Consider the following 16,153-nt stretch of genomic DNA (forward strand, 5'->3'; position numbering starts at 1 on the left):
ATGTCCTCTCTGAACAACATATTGGTTATTTAAGACTACTCCTCTGATTTATCATGACCCCTTGAAATTACACTCATCTCGCCAGCATGGTTATAGTCCCTTCTAGACTTTCATCATCTGAAAGGTGAGGAGTAAATATACAGTCTATTCCATCACCCAGATTACTGGAAAAAATAGTGAAGTTCCACAGATTCAGGATCTCACAAAATGTAGTCTTCAGCTAGATAAGTAAACCATCAGTGACTACCATCTGACTTCCCCTTTCCAGTGCATTCCGGTGACAACAGTGGGACTCACTCTCAATTTTAGCTAAAAGTTTAGTGTTTTTTTTTTTTTTAACCTAAAAGTTTGACTCTTGGTCTATTCCAATCAAGCAGGCTCCCTTCCCTTGCCAATGGAGAGATACAAACATTGGTCTTCAATTTAGATCTAAAGTTACCAGCAAAAATAAATTGCCAGCAAAAAAATGCCATTTTCTTTCCCATTACCTAGCCAAAGCCGGTAGCTCACATGAGGTAAGGCAATTCCCTCCTCTGTGGGCTTCAGTTCCTCCCCTCTGCAGAATTTCAGTAATACCGTCCCCTCTCTCACCGTCTGTCAACTTGAGGCTTTTTGCAAGACAGACAGTTTTCCACTATGTGTTTGTGTGGTGGCTCTTGTCAGCCGAGGTCTATGAATACCACTGTAATACTAAGATAAAGGAAGAGTGTTGGGTTCTGTTCTGCCCGCTTACACAACAACTTGAAATTTAAAGCGTTTGAAGAGAAACAAGCCAACAGTTTCTTTTCTATAGGCTCACACATCCAGGCCTAGAGAAAGGCCCAACAAAAGCAAAAGTCTTGAACTGTAATTTTAAGGAACGGACTGTTACATTTCTATGTAATGGAAAGGCTCTCTTCGAAGCACACAGAGCTTCAAAGCTCACCCATCAGACCCAGATTTTAGGTCCTAACTGAGCGGTCAGATTGATAGTCATAGGACTATCGGACAGAGAGACAGAAGACCTTCAGTGAAGTGGGTGAACTGGAGCACCCTCTTCTGCCTCTGCAGGAGAACTCCCCTCTCGGTTTCAGGTTGGCCCACAAACAATGGCAGATGAAGCAAGGATACCGAATGTATCCTTGAAGGTTTGTTTCAGAAGGAAGAGATGAAAGGGATGTGAATCAGCTCCTAAGCAGCTGCAGTTTACAGTACGGCTTAACAGCATGACCCCAGGTCAGTGGCAGCTTCCCATAACACGCTGGGCTGGCAGCTCTGGTGGTTTAGGAGCTGACTCATGAGCCTTCCCGTCACCCTGCTCTGGGGACACAGCTCCCTCAAGAAAGATGGACAAACAGCTACAGTGATCAATCTTAACCTGCCGCCGTGGTGCGTCAACACCTCTGAGTCACCCAGTGAGCTGCACTTGTTCTCCCCAAACACTTCGGCACCAAGAGGATGACTTTATCCACACATCTGCCAAGGACAGAGCACTCTGCACCCTTTCAGGGTCACCTAGACACAGCACAGGAGAAACACGTCAAGCCTTGGTGTGCACTTCTGGTGGGTGGCACGGGGGCACTCTCCTTCCTGAGGTGGCTGAGGTTGATAGGTCTGCACCTCTGGTGAAAAGCTGCCTGGACCCTGTCCTGAAGTAGACAGATTTCTCCAGGAATTTATATAACCGTGCTCACGCTGCCCAGCCATGTGTAAGATGGTGTGTGATATAAATGTTCTTGCTCAAGACCTTTCTCTTTATTAAACAAGCAATGTTTGCTCGTCCTGGGTCACTGCTGCAGAACTTGTACCAGCCAAATCTCCAGGCAGTGGGATACCGCAAGTATAAACGCACAGTCTGGCATTCAATTACAAAAAGCAATATTCTTTGCCTCGTTAGCTGTGACTCTTCCTATAAATCACCACAAAAGCACAGATAACCCAGAGTGATTATCCAACGCTCTGGCACCACAGTCCTCCTTACCATTCTCCATCCCTGTCTTTGTCTACTGCCTCAGTCCATCTATGCTCAATGGAAAGGGGAGACTGAAAGCATCCTCCCGAGTTACTGAGTCCCAGTCTCCTCCAGCCATGGTTCAAAAAGGTTCACAACAGAGGTGTGTCTTGAAAAACACGTTGCACTGCACAAAGAATCAATGCAAAAGGCCCAAACACTAGAGTTTCACAGAAAGAGCAAGGGGACAGTAAGGCCCCTGAGGGACTCATCCACATCCCTGTATTGCCAGCTGAACAAGGAGCACTAACCAAAAACTACCTAGGAAACTAGTGCCTCTAAAGGCAGTTGCTTGTTTTCTGAGCTCCTGCAGCACGATTACTCCAGCCAGAAGGATGAGTGCCCAGCTATTTGTCCCTTCCAGATCTCAGACCTTGTATGTGAAGAACAGCTTGCATCATGCCACTGATACTAAGGCTTCCTCATACTGGGAGGATGGAGCAGGGCAGGGAGGGGAGGAAAGGAGGAAGCTGAAGAGTAGCAAAGATTTACAGGGTCATCCTAGTTCCAGACTGTGGAGAAAGGCTGCCCTGAATCTAGGAGGGAGCTAGGGTGTGGAAGAGAATTCTCATTTTACCCAAATTATACCTGGATCCTTACCTGGACCTTTTTTTTTTTCTTTTTTTTTCTTTTTTTTTTTCATTTTTTAAAGTATCTATCTTAGAAACAGGAATTTGTCTACCATTTCTGCTGTCATTCAGGATAATAGACTTTCAGACAGTGACAGGAAGATTTGGTCATATGATGCCCATGTCTCTTCCAATGTTTGAGCGATTTGGGTGGAAGAACAGAACAAAGATGCCACAGAATAATGATGAAGAGTCATTTCTGACTCCTTTGCTTCTCACACAGGATTATATTAACCAGAATAATTACATATATTAAGAAATATAGGTTTGCTATGAAAGAAAGGGATGCTGTATGCCTCTGCGATAGGTTTCACATGACTTCCATGTGTGGGGAGGTAATGTGTGCCATATCCAGCTCAACCCCAACACTTAGCGCAGGTCCCATTACAGACCTGCATTATCATCTTACACTTGTAGGCTTTTGTGACCTGAAATAATGAGGGAAAATCAGTAAAAAACCCAATAGGTACCATCCTCTTTGCATAAAACCGGGTGGGAAAATGTAAATCTATTCTCTCACATAGTATAACTTAGCTAAGATTACAGAGAAATGAAAAGCAATGTATCCAATGTCTACAGTGAGCCTTTTCAGGACAACACCTTTTATTAGTAATCCTTCTCCCCACACAAACTGCCCTTCTTCTCCCTTACATGCTTTCTGTCTCCTCACACCTGCTATTTTCAAGGTCAGGATAATGGATTGCACATCCCCAAGGAACCAGCAAAATGGGTACAGAGCATTTTTCTTGCCAGGAGGAATGAGCTCAGCCCAGACATTGTTTACACAGACAGACCTCCCAAAACACTCGCACTCTGCATTATGTTTTCCTGAATGCAAACTCTCACCAACTCACCTGCAGGTTTATCAGATGATATGAGTGATTTCATCTTACTGTAATGCATCAGCTTAATGCAATACACCCTTTGCAGATGCCTTCTGAGAGTGCGCATCACTGTTTCATAAATAGTACCGGTAACGATGTCAGTGATGGTCAGCGGGATGAACATTTGCATTCTGCCCCAGTTTTAAGTAACAGAGGCCTATTTTCAAGATGAGTCAACTCATTTTATGCCAAGAACAGTTGGCAGCAGTGCTGCTAAAGCATGTATGTTGCCACATTGTGTTCAGTCATTTTAGTTTTGCAATCATAGAGCCAAACAACAGGATGTGATTTAATGCACCTTTCATTAAAACTCAGGCTAGTTTTTGCTATTAATAAGCACCAGAGGCTATTGGCTATCCAACAATACAGTGACCTTGAAACAGAGTTCAGATTATTTTAGCAAAAAAAAATCCAAGAACAGCAATCAGTCCTTCTATGAAATTTCTAAGTAATTCAATAAAGACAGTGTGGCTACAGACATCGAGATGGAATTAGTAGCTTATTCACTTCCCTGAAACAACCTTATACTTCCATTGTACCTGAGCACCAATGAAGTATCTAAGCTACAGACAATAGTAAAACAAGAGCTAGCACTCTTCATCTCCAAAGATCTATATTTATATCAGGCTCCATACTGCCTCCTCACTGAAGCTGGGAAATTTGCTGGGAGGGATCATGAGCTAAATTATTTTTACAATGAAGTTATTACTAGAGCAAGTGAGGCTGTTAGAAAATGATTGTCCAAATTATTCGCATTGCATTTTTTGGTGAAGGAAAGGAAAAAGGGAATGAAAGGGAAGGAGGAAAAAGGTAAAGAGGAAAAAGGGAAGGAGGAAAAAGGGAAGGAGGAAAAAGGGAAGGAAAAGGAAACTGGTATCACAGGAAAAGGTCATTTGTCCAGTTGCTTATGCTTCTTTCCTAGGCCTCTATTGAAGGCAGAATGGGGTAGATGATAAGGAACTGTCAGCCTTTCTTATGGTAGGACTAGCTCCACAGTTGTCTTCCTCACGTCCCTCACTGCTAAACCATAGTGCTACTCAGGATAGTTGGCCATTATTGACTGAGAAAAGGCTTGCTCTGAATAACAATAGGAATTTTTCTAGACAGGCACAACGTTATTGTGCCTGTAGACATAAACCTTTTCTTCTATTCTGTACTCCAGGGACTGTTCACATTCTGGCCTGCACACATTTCACCTGGCTGACACTTTGCATATGAATAGCTGGAACTGAGGATGGTTAGATCCAGCAGAAACTATTTCCACTTCTGTAAAGAAGCTGCAGCCAACACTCACAGGTAGTCTCTATTGTGGTCATTTAATGAGTTAAATAAATGTTTCCTAGGTTTGACCTTGTTTTGCTTTTATTATTCTAGGAGAAACAGTTTTGCTTCCCTATCTCAAAACTGCTTGAGTCACAGCCTTAACCTTTCCTTGACTTCACTTCTGTCAATGGGCTTGTCTCTGTATAGGCGGAGTGATCAGAAGCTGCTGTGATTTAGCTTTGGCTATCCCCTGGTATAAATCAGATACTTAAGGCTGTGGCTGTGCTTAACACATAGGGGAGGCTTTTGGACAGCTTTTCAATTTTTGGAGGCTTGGTTTTAATTGGTTTTGGTTTTAATTCTATTTACCTTTCCCCTCCATTCTCCCCAGAATGTTACCATAGGGAAATGTGAAAACTAGTCAGCAGTTTGTCATTTAGTCAGTGAAATATGAACAGGAGAATTCTCTCTTGTACAGGTGCTCTGTACACCGGGGGAATTCAAATGCTGCCTCTGCTGAAGTCCAAGCTAGTGCCAACCTGACAGCAGTAGCTTGACTACAGAGCACCCTCCCTGTCACGCACCGTGGTGGTGCAGGAATGCCATTAAGCAGCCTGGTGTCAGTTGCATCTCATGGATAATGAAAACAGCCTGCTAAAATTCCTCTGAGAATGAAGAAACAATAAGCAGAAGCAGGCCTTTTTCCTGCCCTAAGTTTACTGAAATCATGCAAAGAACTCATCACTTTGAAATATGAAAGAAAATCCATGTCCTTTTCAGCAGGACAAACTCAATTAGACAGACAAAAAAAAAAAAAAAAGAACAGCTGCTTTTTCAAAGAGACAGACGACCTTATGGTGTAATTTTCACACTCAGTCGATCAAAGCTTGTGGTGTGATTCATTGACCATGAGAATGAAACTAGACGAGAGACATTGTTAAAAGGTCATTCCCTCCTATTGATACAAGAGGCTTGAGTAAAATATTACAGGAGCACATGCGCTTCCTTCAAGAGATCCTGTCTGCACCTCCACCTGCAGTCAAAAAAAAAAAAGAAAAAAAAGAGAAGGTAAACAAGCAAACATTGAGCAACAACATGCAACACCATGGACAAACGTTAAAGATTTCCCCTACCCCTGTGGTCAGTGATACAGGTTTCCTACCCCTAAGCTTTTGCTAAAAAGATTGGACCTGGCCAGTAAAGCCAATGAGAATGTGTGTGTGTTGATTACAACAGACAGGCCTGTTGTGAAGGAGAACAGCTGAACAGAGACGACAGCTACAGCTTATAAGAGCAGGTGTGGGGATTTAGCTTCAACTGTTTCCATTAGCCTCATTTAAGTCAATAGTCCCAAGCCTGGGGACCTATAAATACAATAAGGGAATGAAATTCCCTCTGGATGAATGTGCAAATACAAGCCAGAAAACTTATTCAGTGTGTAATGATGCTTCTTTCTTCTTCACCCCAGGTAGCGTGGGTAGGACCAGGGCAGCCCCTTGCCTTACGGCTTTGAGTCTAGGAGGGGGACTTCATCTCTCCTGAGTAGAAAGCACAAGGGAGCAGTATTTTTAGGGACCATCTCCAAGGAGAAAGTGATCGCACTCCTACTTTCTCCCCAGTTAGAATTAAGCACTGACTGGCAGGCCACCGATTGTCAGGAGGAGAAACGACTCGAGAAAGGGAGCTCCTTAGGAACAGGGCTTGGGGGAAAGAGTTGGTCTGAGACCACGAGCCGAGGAGCAGAAGGAACCATCCACATATACGGAGGGACCTGCAGCCTGGAGGCGAGGGTCTGTGCGGAGGGACAGCATGCAATTTCATGCAGGAATGTGATACACCACTGATGGTGGCAGCCCCTTTTTGAGGGGACCACCCCATGGCACTGCGGCAGTGAGATACCCTTTAGCAGTTAGGTCTCGGCACGTTCCTGGCTATCTAATCAATGCTGAAAAACTGGCTGACCTCTGCGGTGCTGAGTAAACAGGTGGCTGACTTCAAGCAAGGCTGCTCAGCTCTTGCATTCACCTACTGGAAACAGATGGGCCAAAAGATCCTAATCCCCTGCTCTATTGTTGTCGTATGTTTGCATCTTTCTCCAGCCCATGTCGGGTCACCGTTCTCAATGGGCTGCTGAGAAAAGTCCCTCTGCAGTCTCCGTTTTGTACACTAATGAGTCCCTTTCATAAGCTCCAGCCAGGCGTGCAAACACCCCTTCTATCCATAAACCAGCAGTTGGTTGGGTTGGAGAGAAGTTCTGAGTGAAACTTTCTTCCTGTACAAAACCCACCAGTTTGGGTACACACATACACTTAATGGTTTTGATTTTATCAAATTGTTTTGGTTTGGAAAAGTAAAGCCGTAACACTATTTCCCCTCTAAACTCTCCTCAACTTCTTTTATTTTCACAGTTTTTGAAAGAAGATGTTTTCATTCTTGGATTAAAATGGCATTTCATGAAAAAAAAAAAAAAGTTAAAAATAAAGAAAGGAGAACTTAAAAGCAAAACGAACTACATTTTTTTCCAGCTTTTTGGAACTCCTTCCCAGCTGTCCTGGTTATCCATACATCCCTTCCTCCCCTTACTCTAAACCGCCTCTGTAATTCCACTGCGCAATGCTCGCAAGCAGGAAGGAAGGTAGACTGTTCCTACATGCAGCATACTCATATATTACCCTGGCTTGATTCATCCAGAATTACCCTTGTTTGACTCTCCTACAAGTCTGTTGACTTTGACTGAATAGAGATTTATATAATTTCCTCATGGGAATTTTGAGAGCTGATAATGCGTTGCCCTAAGAGTGTCATTTCCCTATGTTATTTCCACAGAAGAATAAATCTGGATATGCTACTGCATATTACAGCACCTGATGTTTTTTATATTCATCCTTGTTTCAGGCAAAGAAACACATAATAAAAGATATATCTACAATTACTGCTTGGCTATGGCAACAAGGGAAAAAACACTTGGATTCCCATCTCCTTTCCTTATCTCCACCAAAGATGAAAGAAACATTAATCAAACTATTTGATGAAATATTCCCTTTCTATTTGCTGCCAGGAAAAATGCAAGTAAGCTTCCCAAGCTGCTAGATGCAGCAACACATCTCTCACAGGCTGTAATGTTCGTACAATTCTCATAACATTATGTTCCTCTATGCTCCGGACAGGACTGGTGTTCTGCGTTAGACATGGTGCTCATTACCTCACATACAAGTGCCAGAAGTTGGGATCAGAAACTTCGTGATGCAAAGATGCAGGAAGATGAAATGATTTCTTGTTTGGTGAAGGCTGGTAGTAGAGTAGCTATGGATCTGATGAATCTGATGAATTCATGACTTACACAGCCTTAGGAAAAGAAAGCAAAGTTTCTGTTTCTAAAATCTTGTTTAAAGTCCTTTTGAAGTGTCTCTGTTTAAGTAAATAACAACATGGTGTGGGAAGCCCTTCTGTAGGTGCACAAGCATGCAGGAAGGAGCCTACTGCTAGGCATCTGTGTTTTCCAGAGCTTGGCCCACGCTCTGTTTCTCCCAGCTGTACATCAGGAACAGAAGACTTTAACTCATGGCCAGGGTGCCTCACAATGTCTTGTGCAAGAGTTAAGAACCAGTGCTTCCGTAGGTGTGGTGGGAGGTTACATGCCTGAAGGTGCTAGTAAAATTTGGGCCAACAAGTGACAGAGAAAACTCCTTTCTACACCTCCCATCTCTGTCGTCTCTAAAGTCATCATATGGCAAGACAGCCTGCAGACACTGCAATTTTCCTGCTACTAGCAATGTTGTCCAATAGCTGACATTTCACACCATGGGTTCTGTGGTTTTGCTCATGCCTTAAGAAAATTAACTGTTCAGAGCCTGACATATATTTTCACGGGGAAAAAGGTTACCAAATTCATGAAGTGCTGTTTTACATAGCTACTGTGGGAAGCAAGCCCTGGCAACCAAAGCACAGAGATTTTCTAACACAGTGATCATAATTAGGATCCACGGAACATCCGAAATTGTGTCTTTTCCTACCCTTTTCCACAAAAAATTCAGTGGATTGTCATAGTGCAGGTGTCATGGTTCATTTATTTTACAATGCACCCTGCTTTCAGTGTAACCTAAGATATGTAAAATGCTGTACTAGCAATTTCAATATTTTCTTAATTGATACATTCCCTTAGAGTCATTCTGCACCACTGGAGCAGATCAAAGAGGATTGGCTTTCACTCTTAATTTTGCGGCAGAGCCAGAAGCATCCTAATTCCAAGCAGCACAGGAAGATTTCTTAAACACCATCATTTGCATTTTCCTGAGAGCTCAGCTATCAATACACTCTGTTCCCTTCACTCTCTCTCTTCCCCTTTCCCTCATGAACCGTTTCATTGTCCTTTTGCTTCATCTGCAATTTTCCACTCGTGTTATCGTCTTCCTATTTCTTATATTCATTTTTTCACATTGTGCTATTGTTTCATTTTCTCTCCGTCCTGCTTGCAACCCCCTTCTATTTCTATCTGCTGTTCTTGTCCCACATCATTCTTTTGTAGCCTCTCCCTCCTTTCAGTCTGCCTCTCCCCTTTTTGCCCTGCTGCTTTTCCCATTTTCATTGTCTATCCCTGTTATTCTTTCCACTTCAGTGCAGAAAAGAAGGAGTGCTGTAATGACCCTGTAGCCTTGCACTAACACCTGAAGGCCCTCTGAAAACCGGTTCCTCTCTGTGTTGCAGCCTTGCAAATACATTGGTACGCAGTCCCTGCCTAGAGCATTGTAGCCCTTTCCCCAGGGAAGGATTTCTAAGGCCCAAAGAGGACTTAAACCACTTGCCTTGCACCAACTGTTCTCTTGATATTACAGGCTAAATGCACAGAGGGCTGGAGGGTTAAGCGGCTTGCTCAGAAACACAGCCTGCAGGTATGGAACAAGAGATAGGAAATGATTGCTCATCCCCCAGTCCTGTGCGTTAATAGTATGATAGAAAAGAGGCAACAACTGCATCAGACGTTTTTTCCCTTATGAAAAATGAACCAAGAAAATGAAGCAGCATTTGCAATTAGCCTCACAATATGTGCAACAGTTTGGATTTTTAAATAATAAACAGCCTCCTCTTCAGCTGGTGGTTTAACTTCAGGCAATCTTAAAATTAAATCCCTCTGAGGCTGATGAGAGACTTTGAAATGGCCTGCATTACCCTGTCGCTCCCTCCTGAGAGAACACTTTATTCTGACTGCCTGTTATGCCAGAGATTTTAGCCTTTATAATTAATAACGCCCTGAAGCAATCATATCTCTAAGACCCTGGCCACGGCACATCAGCTCTGAAATACCTGCCTCCTGATCAGCGCTTCTGTTCTAGCGTGGTTTTGTTCTTAATGAGCCATTTTATTTTCTGGTGTAATTCCCTTCAAAAAAAATTTAAAAAAAAAATGATTTGGGCTGGCTGTGTCCAGCTCTGGGGCTGTGACTCTTGATGGCCCCATGAGTGCAGCAGGGCTGCCTTTGAATTCCCTTTTGGCTTTCTCTCCTGGTAACACAGACTCAGAGGAAGCAGACCTGCGTGGTTGAAATATATCGGTGTATTTTCCCAGCTGGCTCCCGAATGCTGGAGTCTGCTCAGAAGAGAAATGTCAAGCGCAGCGGGACGTAGTCTGGCGTGTGGGTGGGTTTACTCAGGCATGGAAATCAAATGTGGGCACCGGCAGCAGCACCTCGTGGTGATGGGACGGGGCTCGGCCTGCAGCTGGAGTTGTTCATCCTGTCCTGGTGGCACAGAGCTGACGGTAAGGCATGATTCCCACTTTCCTGATTATTGTTTTAACTCTGCTGTACTGGGTATTCTGATGGGTTCACCTCAGGGCTTTAAAGAGGGAGAAATAACACCTGAATTCCCATCTAAGATATTCGGAAAAGACGCAAAATATGAATTCCTCATAATTTCTTACTTCCTTCAAAGTGAGAAGAAATCACATTTGTATATTTGAATTCTGAAATGTAAGCAGGCACTCTGGCCCTTGGTGTTTTGCTGCTATTTATTTTTAATAATGAAAGCAAACGAGATACAGAAAGCATCTGTCACGCATGCAAGCAACTTTTAAACAGGCTCAATACACCTGCAAGAAAAAGAGCAGCAGCTTCTCCCTGCCCTCAAACCAGAAGCAAAGTAAACTCTGGAGAAGGTTAAATCTGAACAGCCTGTGCTGTACTCCCATCTTCATACCTCCTTCTCTGCCTTGAGAGGGAAAAAAAGCAATGCAAGGGCTTTAGAGTTTAGTGAGGAGAAAATGTTATTACACAAACACTGTTTCCCTCAGATAAATAAATAAAGAGAAAGAAACAAAAGGATGCCTTGCCAATGAGAGAGAAAACTCAGGCGTATCAGTACCAGCAGGTCCCCAGCTAGGGCATTTCTGCCCAAACTTCCTAAGTTGCTTCAGTTACTTCACAAGGAAATGTGACGCACACTTTCTAAAAGCAAAAAAGCCAAAGACATAGTTTTTAAAAAAGACCCACCTCTGCTTCTTCCTTGTTTCACAGCATGTCTCTGTGCGTTGTTTCATATCAAACCTGGTGTGACAAAGCGCTTTGGAACTGATGCGGTGCCTGCGTGCTCCTCCTAATGGGCCATGACCAGCTGTGTCTCTTAGTGAATGAGTTTCAGTAACGAAGATTGCCATGGAAGCCAGGGATTATGTAAGGATATAAAACTTCCTGATGAGGGTTTCAAATGGCTTCACACATCAAGATAAGTCCACCTTTATGCAAGCATTGCATAGGCAAATGTTGACAAAACACCATACGTAAAATATCAGAAGTGTGAGGTGGCTGCCATTTTACAGTTACAGTGCAGACGGGCGAAATTGTTCCTAGCCTAGTATCTACTCCCCACTGAATGAATTACTGCATACATCACCGATAGTATCTTGGCACACATCAAAGGCAACATTGACTTTATTCCATCAGCTCATAAAGACAGCAACAGGAACACAAGTCTCAAGCCAAAAAACTAAAGGTCATTTGGTACTCTGCCTCCTTTCCCTTTCATGTCAGGAGTGGCCCCCAAAAGACTTCATGGAAAGCTACTATTTGATTTGGAAGCCTTCCTTTCTTCCCAGGTCTCACACAGCATCATTATGAGGCAGGGGAATCACCGCCAGCTTCCTGCAGCTCTCCTGAGATGTGTTACCAGGCCCCTGCTCCGGGTGTCTGCCTCTGCTGTCCACAGGAGCCTTGCTTTACCAGGATGAGCAACGCTGTGTCAGCTCTTTGGATTTCAGTGGTGTCCCTTCTGCATGTGATTCAGAACCACAGTCTACCCACATACATCATCTATATAACCACGCAATCCTGTTTTTGTTATCCCTGCCGTTCCTCCCACCTTCCTTCCTTGTGTCATTTGCTTATTGCATCTCAGTCACAAGTAGACTGTAAGTTCTGCAGGACTTCTTACACTTCAGTATCTTCTTGCTTAATGGGCACTAGGAGAACACAAAGAGTCATTACAAAACAAACAGATTTCAACAGCTGGGACAAATAAGATGCATATGTGTAATTTCAGCCCCTAAGGTTTGTTTGACCTAGAAACCCATATTCACTTCAAGCAATTCCTCTCGTGTTTTCTGCTTTAGGTCAGAGATGAAGCTAAATCAAACTGTAAGGAAATACAATAAAAAACATGATCATTTCACGGTCTGAAAGTCTGATATGTTTACATTCAGTTTCCTGGTTAATTGACAGGTGGATAAAATCCAAGAATTGGAAAAAAAGAAAAGAATCTGTTTATTTCTCTACCAGTGGAGCTCCTTGAAAGGAAAGCCACTCATATATTACCCCTTCCTTATAATATAGTTCTCCATAGACTGGAAACTTTCCAAGTTATTTCATATTTTCAGGCTTAAGTGGGATACACACAAAACATAAGGGGTGAGACCCCAGAAAAGCATGCAGTGTCCTCCAGCGCTGGCTTTGCAATGCTAAGGACTGGGTGCTCAATCAGAGGAGAGCAATCCAAGGAAATGGGAGGGGGTATGTTGATATAGTAGGTGGGACTCAAGCCTCTGACCAGAGCTCCAAGCTCCAGAGCTCCAGCTAACTGGCTGGATCTGGGACGTGTGGTGAGTTGTGCACGCCCACACCACTGTGAGTTATCCTATCTGTTTCAGCCTCCTGCTGAACACAACACAATGCCGTTTCTCTGCATCAGCTGTAGCCTGTTTCCCTGATGTTGTCCATGTGGCCTTATGCTAGTGCATAGGGCATTATGAGACTGGTGGCAAAGGAGTTAGACCAGACACATGTGCCCAAATCCATAACCCTACCACCTACACAGTACAGAGGATGTTGCTTGAACCCCATTAAGCAGCACAACACTAAAGCAGAAAGAACATTAAATAGAGGAAAATCAAGCTTTGCTGATATACCATCCTGACCCAGCCCTGGGCTTCCTACTCACTGCGTGGATGTTTCCACACCTAAAACTTCCCAGAAAAGATATCCCTGAGGCCAAACCTAGTGACCATGGTGCTCTGCCTCAATGCCCAGTGCTGTCTGGACACCTCAGAGTATCTGAGATCCAAGCATGGCTCAGCCTCCTGTTGGGAAGTGTATTTCCACGTGAGATGACAGCTGTGCGTGCAGCAATGTCACGGTCAAACAGACTTGGGGACTAGGGTCACCCTAACTGATGGCTGGGCAGCCTTACACCTCTTCCTTCCTGAAAGGGTACCCTGGGGATCAGGCCACAGGTGGGTTTTGGTGAAATCTCATGCATATGTCAAAAAAAAAAAAAAAAAAAAAAACTGTGTTCAACAGTCAACAGGATGAGAAATCTCATTAAGAAGACAGAAGATTCTGGCATTTAGATTATTTGCTACAAGGCTTACATTAACATATGCTCCAGAACACCATCAATGATCTGCTTTGCCATCATCATATTTTAAAGATAAGACTTCCTCCCCGCACCCCCCACGTGTGTCTGTGCAGTGCACAAGCACACTGGAGCTTGCAGCAATCTGCAGATCTAATTGAATATGGTCTGAATCAGGCTCTACACATTAAGAAAACAGAACTCCATAACAGCCCTTTGTCTAAATTTCAGCATGGGAATGAGCTATCAAAGCCAGTATGCCTTTGGCATGGATTTCTTTTCTTCTTTGCTCAATATTTTCTTCTCTGCTCAACATACGTACCCGACCAGCTGCAAACCTCCCCAGAGTCACAAACATACTGATGAGTCAGTTTAATGCAGTCTTCAGCTCTCTACCTGGAAATCTGGCAGGCTTGTTGATGTTACAGCAACAAATCAGTTTCTCCTCTGTTCCTTCGGCGTCCTTTTGCCTGTGCTGCCAGGGCCTGATTTTGCTCTGATTTACACTCAGGAATTATTGCTCAGAAATGATTTGCAATAATGGAAATAACAAATTAGATTTCTAGTAGGAGAGCAAGCAAGGCAAAGCCCAAACGTGTCCTGGACTGATGGGTCAGCTTTAATACAGGCAGGATGTTTGCAAGGCTGTGACCCACGATCAGCCACAGCGGCAGGGCTGCTGGTACTGGCTGTCTGCCCCAGCCCCAGCACAGCCAGCGGAGCTGCTCACCCTGCGTCTGCTGCCTGCCACAGCTTGGAGAGCAGCACTTCAAAGTCAGTGACGACCCAGCCACCTGCAGGCAGCTCAGGCACAGGTACAGCTGTCCATATGCTGGCAGCAAGGCGAACAGGCAGGGCTGCCACACTGCCAGACACCCCAAGCTCCCATATCCTGCCCCTGAGCCCCATGGAGGTCTCATTCTGCCATTAAAATCAGTGGTGCTGGCAGGGCAGGATCTACACCAGGAGCTTCTCTGCACATAAGTATCTACTACAGGCAGAAGTAAAGCTGCTGTAAACTGATCCCCTGAGCAGCACTAGCCACACTCAGTACTGATGCAGGAGACCCAGGCATCCTGCGGTGGGTCCTATGTGTGCACAGGTCCAGGGGCAGCACGGCTGAGGGGACAGGAAATGACACCCAGGCAACAAGGGGAATGTCACCCACCCCACTGTCCAGCTGTGGGACACCCCACTGCTTTCCAACCTGCCACCTTTATGGGGTGAGGAGATGTCAGCTGTGCAATCATTTGAACCCAAGTTAGGCTGAAGACAAGAAGTCTGCAGCTTTCACCCTGAAGACATCTACAGTCCAAGAAGACCTTGTGCTGGCTTTCATCATAGGGTCAACTTCACACCTTAAGGAAAGAAAAGCTTTCACATAAAAATGTACTTTTCAACATAAAACCTACTTTACTGACGTTGAGCTTTCAAGAAGTGCATTCACAAATATAGCTAATCTTCTTGTTTTTCTCTCTCTCTCTTTTTTTTTTTTTTTCCATTGGACCCACAAAGTCCAGCTTTTACTTAGGAGGAAGGAACACTGCACATTGCCCTTTCACCAGTGCTGCCCACACCATGCTGTCCTTCATGTCACAATACTGCACTTTTCCATCCAGCAGGGCTACTGCTGCCTTATTATATATTAAACCATGTGCTTAACATTTATAGGTCATTTTGTCCTCATCTACATTATAATTTTGTTGCGCATCATAAATGCAAAATGAGTTTCACTTCTTCTCCCTATGCCTTTGGTTTATTGCATTTACATAAAACTGTCAAACATTCATGAGGATTTTTATAACTTTATTAAATGAATTTCTTCAGCCACCAAGGAGATGACATTTCCACAGTAGCACTGTTATTTCCCAAACCCTATTTTCTGGTATCTTTGGCCTCACTGAAGTGGCACATTTTTCATTAAACTTAGCAGTACATAAAGTCATTAAGGTGACAGTAGTGTACCATTATAGCTGTTGTAGCAATGCTGATAGCAACTTCTCCCTTGGGTCATTTGAAGCTGTTATTAAGTAAAGTGTCAAGAGATATCGAATGACTTAGAAAACTTTGAATTGCCTTGGCGTAAGTACCTCTTTCATGTAGAGAGCACAGAAAGTTTCCTCCATAGCTCAACTCATCTTCTGGAAAACCAGAGCTATCAAACATTATAACCAACACAGCCAAACATGTTAAGACAGCATTTCCTTCCCCTCTAGTATTCCTCATAACCTGAATCTTTTTATCTTTTTTTTTTTTTTTTTTTTTTTCTCCTAGCAACATATCTTAATTCTGATTTTTGTCTGCTTAGAGACTAAACTTGTCTGCCAGCCCTAAGCACTCTGCTGATTTTTCTTTTTTTCTTTCCGGCATGCCACAGCCTCTATTAACAACCGTAAGAAGTGGGATGCAGTCTGCTAGCAACACAAGCCTTCCTTCCCTCTACAGCATTTGAAACTTTCTGGGCCCAGCTTCCAGACCTGGTAGTGCTTCCAGACCCAGTCAATTTGGCCAGAGGCTGGGGAAAAACGGGGGAGGCGACAGCCATGGTGT

At 43.8% G+C, this 16,153-nt stretch overlaps 1 long non-coding RNA gene across 1 annotated transcript in view; it reads right to left on the minus strand.

The window, feature by feature from the left end:
• Positions 1-348: 348 nt before the first annotated feature.
• Positions 349-16,153, minus strand: part of LOC106046635 (uncharacterized) — a 30,802-nt gene continuing 14,997 nt past the window's right edge. The window contains exons 3-5 of the long non-coding RNA XR_010829784.1: positions 11,251-12,215; positions 7,969-8,111; positions 349-5,799 (exon numbers count right to left, since the gene is read on the minus strand). This is a non-coding gene — a long non-coding RNA (uncharacterized lncRNA). The remainder of the gene's footprint in view (positions 5,800-7,968; positions 8,112-11,250; positions 12,216-16,153) is intronic.

Source organism: Anser cygnoides, chromosome 1 (assembly GCF_040182565.1).
Source record: "Anser cygnoides isolate HZ-2024a breed goose chromosome 1, Taihu_goose_T2T_genome, whole genome shotgun sequence".
Lineage (NCBI taxonomy): Eukaryota > Metazoa > Chordata > Aves > Anseriformes > Anatidae > Anser > Anser cygnoides.